Raw genomic sequence first — 12,500 nt, 5'->3', positions numbered from 1 at the left:
TGGGGTGGTGTGGGGTGGGTGGGTTGTGGGTGGTGGGTGGGTGGTGGTGTGGTGGGGGGTTTGGGGTGGGTGGGGGTGGGTTGGGTGGGTTGGGTGTGGGAGGGGTGTTGGGGTGGGGGTGTGGGTTTGGGGGGGGATGGGGTGGGGTGGGGGTGGGGTGGGGGTGGGTGGGGGTTGGAGGTGGGGGTGTGGGGGGGGGGGGGTGGGGTGGGGTTGGGGTGGGTGGGGGTGGGGTGTGGGGGGTGGGGGGTGGGTGGGGTGGGGGGGTGGTTGTTTGTTGGGGGGGTGTGGTGGGGTTGTGGTGGGTGGGGTGTGGGTAGTGGGTGGTGTGGGGGGTGGTGGGGGGTGGTGGGGGGTGGGGGGGGGGGGGGGGGTTGGGGGTGGTGGGTGGGTGGTGTGGGGGTGGGGTGGGGGGTGTGGGTTGTGGTGGGGGTGGGGGGGGGTGGGTGTGTTGGGTGGTGGGGGGTGGTGGTGGTGCGGGGGTGGGGGGGGGGGGGGTGGTGGGTGGGGGGGGGGGGGGTTTTGGGAGGGTGTGTGGGGGGTGGTTTGGGGGGGGGTTGGGGGGTGGGGGGGGGTGGGGGGGGGTTGGTGGGGTTTTGGGTGGTGGGTGGGGTTGGGTGGTGGGTGGTGGTGTGGGGTGGGGGGTGGGGGGGGGGGGTGGGGTGGGGTGGGGGGGGTGGGGGGTGGGGGGGTTGGTGGTGGGGGGGTGGGGGGGGGGGGGTGGGGGGGTGGGGGTGGGTGGGGGGGGGGTGGGGGGTGGGGGGGGGGTGGGTGGGGGTGGGGTGGGGGGTGGGGGGGTGGGGGGGTGGGGGGTGGTGGGGGTGGGGGGGTGGGGTGGGGGTGGTGGGGGGGGTGGGGGGGGGGGGTGGGGTTTGGGGGGGGTGGTGGGGGTTGGGTGGTGGGGGGTGGTGGGGGTGGGGTTGGGGGTGGGGTGGTGGGGTGGGGGGGGGGGGGGTGGGGTGGGGGGGTGTGGGGTGGGGGGTGGGGGGGGGGTGGGGGGGTGGGGGGGGGGAGGTGGGGGGGTGGGGTGGTGGGGTGGGGGGGGGGGGGGGGGTGGGGTGGTTTTTTGGGGGGGTGGGGGGGTTGGGTTGGGGGGGGTGGTGGGGGGGTGGGGGGGGGGTTGGGGGGGGGGTGGGGTGGGGGGGTGGTGTGTGGGGTGGGTGGGGGTTGGGTGGTGGGGGGTGGGGGGGTGGGGTGTGTGGGTGTGGGTGGGGGTGGGGGTGTTGGGGGGGTGGGGGGTGGGGGGGGGGTGGGGGGGGTTGGGGTGTGTGGGTGGGGTTGTGTGGGGGGGGGTGGTGTTGGGTTGGTGGTGGTGTGGGGTGTGGTGGGGTGGGGTTGGGGGTGGGGGGGGTGGGGTGGGTGGGGGGTGGGTGGGTGTGGGTGGGGGGGGTGGGTGGGTGGGGTGGGTGGTGTGGGGTGGTTGGGGGTGGGTGGTGGGGGTGTGGGGTGGGGGTGGGGGGTGTGTGTTGGTTGGGGGGGTGGGTGGGGGGGGTGGGTGGGGTGTGGTGTGGTGGGGGGTGGGGGGGGGGTGGGGGTGGGGTGGTGGGGGGGGGGGGGGGTTGGGGGGGGGTGGGGTGGTGGGGGGTGGGGGGTGTGGGTTGGTGGGGGTGGGGTGGTGGGGGTTGGGTGGGGGGTGGGGGGGGGGTTGGGGTTGGGGTGTTGTGGGTTGGTGGGGGTGTGGGGGGTGGGTTGGGGTTGGGGGGTGGGGTGGTGGTGGGGGGTGGGTGGGGGTGTGGGGGGGTTGGGGTGTGGTGGTGGGGGTGTGGTGGTGGGTTGGGGGGTGGGTGTGGGGGTGGTGGGGTGGGGGTTGGTGGGGTGGGGTGGGGTGGGTGTGGGGGTGGGTGGTGGGGGTGGGGTGGTGTGGGGGTTGGGGGGTGTGGGTGGGTGGGGTGGGGGTGGTGGGTGGGGGGTGGGTGGGTGGGTGGGGGGTGGGTGGGTGGTGTGGGGGTGGTGGTTTATTTATTTTTTATTTTTTTTTATTTATTATTTTTTTATTTTTTTTTTTTTTTTTAATTTTTTTTTTATATATATTATTTTTTTTTTTTATTTTTTTATTTTTTTTTTTTTAATAATTTTATTTTTTTATTTTTTTTATTGGTTTTATTTTATTTTAGTTTTATTTTTTTTTTTTTTATTTTTTTATTTTTATTTTATTTATTTTTTTTTTTTTTTTTTTTTTTTATTAATTTATTTGTTTAGTTTTTTTTTTAAGTTTTTTTTGTAATTGTTTTTATTTTTTATTTTTTTTTTTTTGTTTTTTTTATTATATTTTTTTTGTTTTTTTTTTTTTTTTTATTTTTTTTTTTTTATTTTTAATTTATTTTTTGTTTTTGTTTTTTTTTTTATTATATTTTATTTTTTTTATTTTATTTTTATTTTTTATTTAATAATTTTTTTATTTATTTATTTTTTTCTATTTATATTTTTTTTATTTGTTATATTTTTTTTTATATTTATATTATTTTTTTTATTTTTATATTTTTATATTTATTTTTTTTTATTTATTTTGTTTTTGTTTTTTTTTATTATTTTTTTATATATTTTATATTTTTATTTTTTTTTTTTATTTTTTTTTATTATTTTTATATTTTTTTTTTTATATTTATTTTTTTTTTTATATTTTTTTTAATTTATTTTATTTTTTTTTTTTATTTTTATTATTAAATTTATTTTTTTAATATTTTTTTTAAGTTTGTGTTTAAATTATAATTTTTTTTTTATATATTTTATTTTTTTTTTTTTTTATTTTATTGGATTTTTTTTTTTTTTTTTATTTTTATTTATTTATTTTATATTTTATTTTTTTTTTTATTTTTTTTTATTTTTTATTTTTATTTTATTTTTTATTTGTTTTATTTATATTTTTTTTTATTATTTTACTTTTATTTTTTTATATTATTATTTAATTATTTTTTTTTTTTTTTTTTTTTATATAATTTTTTTTTTATATTTTTTTTATTTTTTTTTTTTATTTTATTTTTTAATTTTTTTTTTTATTTTTTTATTTTTATTTTTTTATTTTTTATTTTTTTTTTTATTTATTTATAATTTTTTTTTAATTATTTTTATTTATTATTTTAATATTTTAATTTTTTAATTTTTTTTTATGTTTTTTTTTTATTTTTATTAATTTTTTTTTTTTATTTATTTATTTTTTTTATTTTTTTTATTTTTATTTTTTTATTTTTTATTTATATTTTTTTTTTTAATTATTATTTTATTTTTATGTTTTAATTTTATTTATTTTTTTTTTATTTTATTTAATATTTTTTTTTATTTTTTTATTTTATTTTAATTTTTTTTTTTATTATTTTATTTATTAATTTTTTATATTTTTATTATATTTTTTTATATATTTTTTATTTTTTTATTTTATTTTTAATTATTTTTTTTATATATGATTTATTTTAATTTAATTTTTTTATTTTTTTTTTATTTTATTATTTTTTTTTTTATTTTATTTTTATATTATATATTTTTTTATTTTATTTATATTTTATTAATTTTTTATTTTTATTTATTTTATTTATTTTATTTTTTATTTTATTTTTTTTTATTAAATTTATTATTTTATTTTTTATATAATATTTTTTATTTATTTTATTTTTATATTTTTATTATTTTAATTTTATTTTTTTTTTTTTATTTATAATTTTTATTTTTTTTTATTTATTATATTTTTTTATTAATTTTATTATTTTTTATATTTTTTAATTTTTTTTTTATTGGTATTATTTTTATTAATTTTTTATTTAATTTTATATTTTATTTTTTTTTTTTTATATTTTTTTTTTTTTTTATTATTTATTTTTTTTTTATTATATTTTTATTTATTTAATTTATTTTTTTTTTATATTTTTTTTTTTTTATTATATTTTTATTTTTAATTTTTTTTTTTTTTTTTTTTTTTTTAAAATTTTTTTAAAGGGGTTTTAAATTTTTTTTATTTTTTATTTTTTATATTTTTATTTTTATTTATTTTTTAAAATAATTTTTTTTTATTATTTTTTTTTTTTTTTTTATTATTATTTTTTTTTTTTTTTTTTTTTTTTTTTTTTTTTTTTTTTTTTTTTTTTTTTTTTTTTTTTTTTTTTTTTTTTTTTTTTTTTTTTTTTTTTTTTTTTTTTTTTTTTTTTTTTTTTTTTTTTTTTTTTTTTTTTTTTTTTTTTTTTTTTTTTTTTTTTTTTTTTTTTTTTTTTTTTTTTTTTTTTTTTTTTTTTTAAAACTTTTTTTTGTATATAACAAGAAATTTTTCATTATCAACGTTTTCATTATCTTTTAAATTATGATTTCTATAATCATTACTGTCGTTGTCACTATTGGTGTCATTACCATTACCATCACCGTTGTCACCAGCATTATGATGATCTTTTTTATGATGTTGACAAAAATTGATAAGAGGTATTTTCCCTTCGAAAAAAAATTTGAGTGCGAGAGTGGAGGGAGAGAGGGAGAGTGAGAGAGAGAGAGAGGAGGAGGGGAGAGGAGAGAGAGGAGAGAGAGAGAGAGAGGAGCGAGAGAGAGGAGAGAAAGAAAAGATCGGGCTTTTTGATGGCTGCTGGAAAGGGTGGAGTTAAGGCAAGGGAGGAGGGGGGCTGAGTGGGAGGGGGGGAGGGAGGGGGGGAAAGGGAGGGGGGAGGGCGAGGATATATCCAAAGGAGGGGGGGGGGGTGGTGGGGGGGGATGGGGTGGAGGAGGTAGGGGAGGGGGAAAGGTTTGACGGAGGCGGAGGACGGAGAGAGAGAAGAGAGAGGGGAGAGAGGAGAAGAGAGATGAGAAGAGAGGAGAGAGAGAGAGAGAGAGAGAGGAGAAGAGAGAGAGAATGATAGGTGAGGGGGAGAAAAAGGAGGGAGGACAATTATGAAAAGATGAAAAAAGGACAAACTAGAGAAGACAAAATCCCTAACAGAAAAAGGGAAAGGGGGAAAAGGCCCCACATGACACAGTAATGTGAAAATAAATACAAGAACAGAAATAGTCAAAAAAATTTTAAAAAGAAAACGAAAAAACAAAGATATCAGTAGAAGAAAAAAAAAAAAAAAAGCAAGGACAGGAGACGAAGGAAGAAAAGGTAGGGAGATAGGGGAGGGGAGGGGAAAGGGGAAGGGCAAGGGGGAAAACGATAGGGAGGGGGAAGGGGGGAAGGCAAAAAAGGGAGGCCAGGGGGGTGGGGGGGGAAGGGGTAGGGGGGGGGGGTAAAGGGGAAGACGATAGGGGGGGGGGAAGAAAAGCGGGGGGGGGAGGGTCAAAATGGAAGACGATAGGGGAGGAGGGAGGGGGATGGGGGGGGGGGGAGGAGGTTCAAAAACGATGGAGGAGGGAGGGGGGGAGGTTAAAGTAGGGGGGAGGGGGGGGTGGGGGGGGTTCAGGGCGTAGGGGAGGAGGGAGGGGGCGGGGGGAATGGTTCAGGCGATAGGGGAGGGGGGAGGGGGGGGGGGGGGAAGGGTTCAAGACGATAGGGGAGGGGGAGGGGGAGGGGGGGAGAAGGGTTTCAGCGTAGGGGAGGGGGAGGGGAGGGGGGAAGGTTAAAGGGACGATTGGGGAGGAGGCAGGGGGAGGGGGGGAAGGTTCAAGACGATAGGGGAGGGGGGGAGGGGGAGGGGGGGGGGGTTCAAACGAAAAAGGGAGGAGGGGGGGGGGGGGAAAGGTTCAGCGATAGGGGAGGAGGGAGGTGGAGGGAGGAGGAGGGGGAGGTTAACGATTGGGGAGGAGGAGGGGGAGGGGGGGAAATCAAGACGATGGGGGAGGGGAGGGGGGAAGGTTCAAGACGATAGGGGAGGAGGGAGGGCGGGGGGGAAGGTTCAAGACGATAGGGGAGGGGGGGGGGAGGGGGGGAAGGTTCAAGACGATAGGGGAGGAGGGAGGGGGAGGGGGGGGAAGGTTCAAGACGATAGGGGAGGAGGGAGGGGGAGGGGGGGAAGGTTCAAGACGATTAGGGGAGGAGGGAGGGGGGGGGGGGGGGGGTTTTTAAAAGACGTTTGGGGGGGGGGGGGAGGGGGGAAGGTTTCAAGCGATAGGGGGGGGGGGGGGGGGGGAAGGTTCAAGACGGATAGGGGAGGGGGGGGGGGGGGGGGGGGTTAAAGACGATAGGGGGGGGGGGGGGGAAAGGGGTTTCCCAAGAGATGGGGGAGGAGGCAGGGGGAGGGGGAAGGTTAGACGATAGGGGGGGGGGGGAGGGGGGGGGAGGGGGGGGGGGAGGTTCAAGACGATAGGGGAGGAGAGGGAGGAGGGGGAAGGGAAAGGTAGAAGAGACGAAGGTCGAGGGAGGAGAAGAAGAGGGGGAAGGGTTCATAGGATGGGGGAAGGTTTTGGAGAGGGGGAAGGGGAGGGGGTAGTGTGAGGAGTAGAGGGGAGAGGTATTGGGAGGTGGGAGGTGGAGGGATAGGTTTCAAACGATTTAGGGGAGGAGGGTGCTGGGTAGGGAGGAGTCTGGGGAAGAGAAGAGGAGGGGGGTGGACGAGAGAGGGGGAAGGGGAAGGAGGGAAGGGGAACGGAAAAAAGAGAAGGAGCGGAAGAGGGGGGGATCGGGGGGAGGGGGGGAAGGGGGAAGAGGAAGGAGAGGAGGGAGAGGAAGGGGGAAGGGGAGGGAAGGGAAGAGGGAGAAGAATGGAAAGTAATGGGGGGGGGGAAGGGAGGGAAGAAGGGGGAGGGGGAAGAGGTTTTTCAAGTTCAAAGACGACGATTAGGGGAGGAGGGAGGGGGAGGGGGGGAGGGAGAAAAGGGGGGGGGGAAGGAAAGGTTTAAAGGAGAAAGGTTCTCAAGACGATAGGGGAGGGAGCAAGGGGGAAAAGGAGGGGGAGGAGGGGGGAGGGGGGAGGGGGAAAGATTCAAGCGATAGGGGAGGAGAGGAGGGAGAGGGGGGGGAGTTTTTGTAGTGTGGGGGGGGGGGGGGGGAGTGGAGGGGACCTCGCGAAGGTTACCAGGGGAGATGACGTTATCAGCTGTTCCACCTTGTCGCCGTTATCCTTCTGTCTGTAATTGGTTGTAATTGGCATCCTAGACCCGGTGGCCTGCTGTCTGGCCTGGTCTTGACGACTCCTTCGAAAATTGGGGGAAATAACGCTCTTTTGGGGGGGAAAAAAAACTCTTTCTACGATTGCTTGTTTGTGTTTGTTTGTTGATCCAATTGATGTTGCTGCTGTTGACGTTATCGCTGTTGCAATAATTGCATTGTTATTGTTATCTCATTTCAATATCATCATTCTTATTCCCTATCATTTCACTTTATCGATAGTATTATCTATTATTATTATCTATTATTATTATGTTTTCAGTTTTATTATTATTAATATTATTAATTATGATTATTATTTATTATTTTATCTGTATATTGTTGTCATTATTATTAAGCGTTATTATGATATTATTAAATTATTACTATTGTTATTTTTATAATTTGCCATTGTTAGTATTATTATCAACTATTATTTATTATTATTATTATCATCTTTTATCATCATCATTTTTTTTTTTAGTAGTAGTAGTGTATTATCATTATTTTTATCTTTATCATTATCATTATCAATGTCTTCATCATCATCATCATCATTATAAGGGGTTGTTATTACTATCATTATTGCTATAAGAGTAATAATAGCAATAATAACAATAATAATATTAATGATAATGGTAATCATTATTATTTTCAGAATCATTATTAACATTATCATTAGTACTTTTCTTTTTCATTATCATTATCATTATTATTTTTATTGTTATTATCATTAGTATTGCTTTTATTAGTATTTTAATTATTATTATTATCAGAATTGCCATAACTATTATTATCATCATTATTGTTTTTACTATTATCATCATTACTAATATTATTTTTATTATTACTATTATTGTTATTATCATTATTATTAATGCTTTTTGCTATTATTATCATTATCATTGTTATTATCCTTATGAGTATTATCATTATTTTTACTATCATTATCATTATCATCATCATTTTTATTATCAATATTTTATATATCACCATTCTCACGATGATTATTATTACTATAACTATTATTATTAGGATAATAATTATCATTATTATTATCATTGTTATTAATGTTATTCTTTTTATGATTATAATTTTCATTATTATTGTTATGATCATTATTATTACTTTATTATCATTACTATTATTACGATTATTATTATTATTATTACTGTTATGATTATTGCTATTATTATCATTATCATTGCTATAATCATTATTATCATTGTTATCATTACTGTCATTATTATTGGTATCCTTATCATTATTATCATTAATATCATCATTGTTATTACTAATATCAATATTACAGTTATTATCTTTATTATTATTACTATTATCATAATTTTTATTTCAATGACGTTTTCATATTAGGATCATTATCACTATTATTAATTAATATTTTATTACTATTATCATTATTATTTTCAAGGATCATTATTAACATTACTTAAATTATTACCTTTACTTAACTAATTTTAAAAATTGCTATCAATATTAAGAAAATGTTTTTAGATGAATTAATCATTAAGCTTGACATCTTATTCTTTGTGACTGAGGAGTTAAAGTCGTTTTATTTTGATGTGGGGTGATATTTAATTACATTATAATAACAATTATTATTATTGTCATTATTGTGATAATCATTATTACTTTCATTATTATTATCAATATTTTTATTACCTTTCAGTTCTTTCTGTTTTCCTTCTGTTTCCCCTTTCCTGTCTCCCTTTCGCCCTCTTTCTTCCTTATCCCCCTTCCCCTTCTACCTTCTATCTAAACCTTTCCTTTCGGAGTCGTGTAAATGTACGTAAACTAATGGTCTAACTACTTCAATGCAGTGTACTTGCCTTGAATTATAATAATAATTAAATAATAATAACAACTACCACAACAACAGTAACAGCAACAACAACAACAATAATAATGATAATAATAATAATAATGATAATGATAATAATGTTAATAATGATAATGATAATAATGTTAATAATGATAATGATAATGATAATGATATTGATAATAATGATAATAATAATAATAACAATAATATTAATAGATTTAAAATTGGTTTCTCATAGATTTGTAAAACGATGCATGTGTGTGTGTGTGATTTTTTTCTTCATATTTATGGTCAATTATCATCCCATTTTACACCAAGATAAATTGACTTCCAAGTCTGCAGTCACAATGAATATGATCCCAAATCTATCCAATGATATTGATCGATATAATTGTATATTTTCTTGTGTTTTGTTCGCTCGCACGTTCAACCTATGCGATTGAGACCAATATACTTTCCTGAAGCTGAAGTAGTTAGCTGAAAAGTTAATAGATGTCTTATATACCGTGACGGAAGGTTTAGAAGGAATGTAGGAGGTGAAGAGTTGGAAGAAAGGGGACGGGAAGAATAAAATAGGAGGAGAAAGGGAGGGGAAGAGGATTGAAAGAGAAATGGATAATGGAAGGGATTGGGAAAGGGAAAGAGAGCTCAAAGGGGAAAGGGGTCAGGGGGGGGGGGGCGGAAGGGTATAAGGAGAAGGATGAGGAGGATGTACTATTTCTATCATTATTATTACTATTATAGTTATTTCGATTATTATTTTTATAACTGTCATTATTATTTTATTATCTTTACTATCATTATTATTGCCGTTATTAGGGTATAAGAAGAAGGATGAGGAGGATGTACTATTTCTATCATTACTATTACTATTTTAGTTATTACGATTATTATTTTTATTACTGTCATTATTATTTTATTATCATTATTATCATTAGTATTATTGCCGTTATTAGCTTCCCTACTATTATTATTATTACTATTATTATTATTATTATTGGTATTAGTATTATCATTATCATTATTGGTATTAGTATTATCATTATTATTATTAATAATATTATCACCATCATCATTATTATCATTATCATTTTTACTATCAGTATCATTATTTTATTATTGTTATTATCATTATCTTAACATCAATACGTAGGTATTGCCGCTGAAATATTACCCAGTCACAGAATAATCATTGTTATCATAATCATTATCGTATCATCACTACTGTCGCGTTGATCTTTTATCTTTATTGCCATACTTATCATCATGATTATCATCATATCTCTGTTATCGACATCGTTATCATCCTTATCAGCGTTATCTTTATCCTCATAATTATCACGATCCTATTACCGTCATAACCGTCATCTTCGTTATCAGTAGCATCATTATCATTCCAATCACAACTTGTCTCTCGCATGACAGTGTCTCGGGGAAGTGATTTGGTCAAACCCTAATGGGAACGTGATTAATGGAGATTATATGTCACTTGTTCCGAAAATCCCACTAATAATAATGATAAAAAAATATATAAAAGAGAGAGAGAAGAAGGAAAAAAAAAAAAAAAGGCTTTCATTTCAGCTCACGCTATTTTCATTCGTAATAATTTTTTGATGTTGATGAGATCGGAAGGAGGGGGGGGGGGCAGGGACAGGGGACAGGGGGATAAGGGAGGGGGAAGGGGTGGAAGAAAGAAGGAGAACGGGAGAAGGAAGAAGAAGGGGAAGGGGAGGAGGAGGAAGAAGGGAAGGGGAAGAAGAAGAAGAAGGGGAAGGGGAGGAGGAAGAAGAAGGGGAAGGGGAGGAGGAGGAAGAAGGGGAAGGGGAGGAGACAGAAGACGGGGAACGGAAGGAGGAAGAAGAAGGGGAAGGGGAGGAGGAAGAAGAAGAGGAAAGGGAGGAGGAAGAAGAAGGGAAGGGGAGGAGGAAGAAGAAGGGGAAGGGGAGGAGGAAGAAGAAGAGGAAAGGGAGGAGGAAGAAGAAGGGGAAGGGGAGAAGGAGGAAGAAGGGGAAGGGGAGGAGGAGAAAAAGGGGAAGGGGAGGAAGAAGAAGAAGGGGAAGGAGAGGAGAAAGAAGAAGGGGAAGGGGGGGGAGGAAGAAGAAGGGGAAGGGGAGGAGAAAGAAAAAGGGGAAGGGGGGAGGAAGAAGTAGGGGAAGGGGAGGAGACAGAAGAAGGGGAAGGGAAGGAGGAAGAAGAAGGGGGTGGACGGAACGAAGGAGGAAGGGGGGAGGAGAGAGAAGCGGGGAGGAGGGAAGAGATATCGGCGAAGGACCTCCATTAACATTTCAGATTTGGTTTGTTTTTCCTCTTTTTTTTCCATATTAAATGTCAGCGATCACGATATGACAGACGAAGGAACGAAAAAGGAGCTTGTGAGTTGGACGTCATTAAGGGAATTTTGTGAGAGGGAGAGATAAGGAATTGGTTCGCCATTATGCGCTTAAACACACACACACACGCGCGCGCATATTCATATAAATTCAAAGCATAAAAAAATCTGGTTATTGTAGATATTAGACGCATACATATACAAATATATAATATTTTTTTCATGAACAGAGATAAAAATAAAGTAATGTGGGTACAAAAACGAAATGAAAAGCAGCTAAATGAACGAAAAAATGTGACGTTTCGAGTCAGATCGGCTTCCTCATCAGACAGTCAAACCGATATGAATCCATTTCAGTTTGACACGCATGTGTTTCCTTTCACAGATTTGTGTACATACACAAATATACACTGGCTTGCATATAGTTACACAAATGTGCAGATTTAGTTCAATGATACGCAATAAATGTAATCTGTAGATAACATACACTACGCAAATACACTTATACACACAGACTCACACTCACTCTCTCACTCTCGCTCTCAGTCTCACTTTCACTCTCACTCTCACTCTCACTCTCACTCTCACTCTCACTCTCACTCTCACTCTCACTCTCACTCTCTCACTCTCTCACTCTCTCACTCTCTCAATCTCACTCTCTCAATCTCACTCTCTCACTCACACACACACACACACACACACACACACACACACACACACACACACACACACACACACACACACACACACACACACACACACACACACACGAGCAACCCATAATGCACAATCAGAGAATCAACGAGAGAGTCTAGGAATCAAAGCTTTCTTCCCGCACATAGATGCACGTTAGAGCCCGGAACGCGGAGGAACGCACAGTATATATGCTGAGTGGACACAACGCTGAGATCAGACGATGGGAAGATGCCGAAGGAGGCCTTTTAGAGACGGTGGAAGAGTGGGGGGGAGAGGGAGAGAGGGGTGGGGAGGGGGTCTATGTGTGTGGGGAGGGATGGGAAGGTGTGTGTGTGTGGGGGGAGAGGAGGACGGGGTTTAGTGTGGAAGGGGATAGGTAGTATGTTTGTGTGTGTGCGTGTGTGTATGTATTATATTGACGTCTGTCAAGTGGGTTTTGGATGGCTAAGTATTCGAGAGTTGTGCAATGTGCATTAGGCGATGGTTACCGTGTGTATTTGTATATGAGTATGTGCACGTGTGTGTGTGTGTGTGTTTGTCGATTCAGCAAGAAAGGGAAGAGGAAAAGGATTTAAAGAGATAAGAGGAGCGAAGAGAGCAAAAGGAGAAGAGGAGCGAAAGGAAAGGAATAGAAAATCGGG

At 40.2% G+C, this 12,500-nt stretch overlaps 1 protein-coding gene across 1 annotated transcript in view; it reads left to right on the top strand.

Annotated features, from left to right (window-relative positions):
• LOC125036388 (insulin gene enhancer protein ISL-1-like) overlaps positions 1-12,500 on the top strand; it is a 218,651-nt gene that overhangs the window by 133,664 nt on the left and 72,487 nt on the right. The gene's annotated exons all lie outside the window — the stretch shown is intronic.

Source organism: Penaeus chinensis, chromosome 21 (assembly GCF_019202785.1).
Source record: "Penaeus chinensis breed Huanghai No. 1 chromosome 21, ASM1920278v2, whole genome shotgun sequence".
Lineage (NCBI taxonomy): Eukaryota > Metazoa > Arthropoda > Malacostraca > Decapoda > Penaeidae > Penaeus > Penaeus chinensis.
The sequence above is the reverse complement of the archived record's forward strand: the minus strand, read 5'-3'. Positions and strand labels throughout refer to the sequence as shown.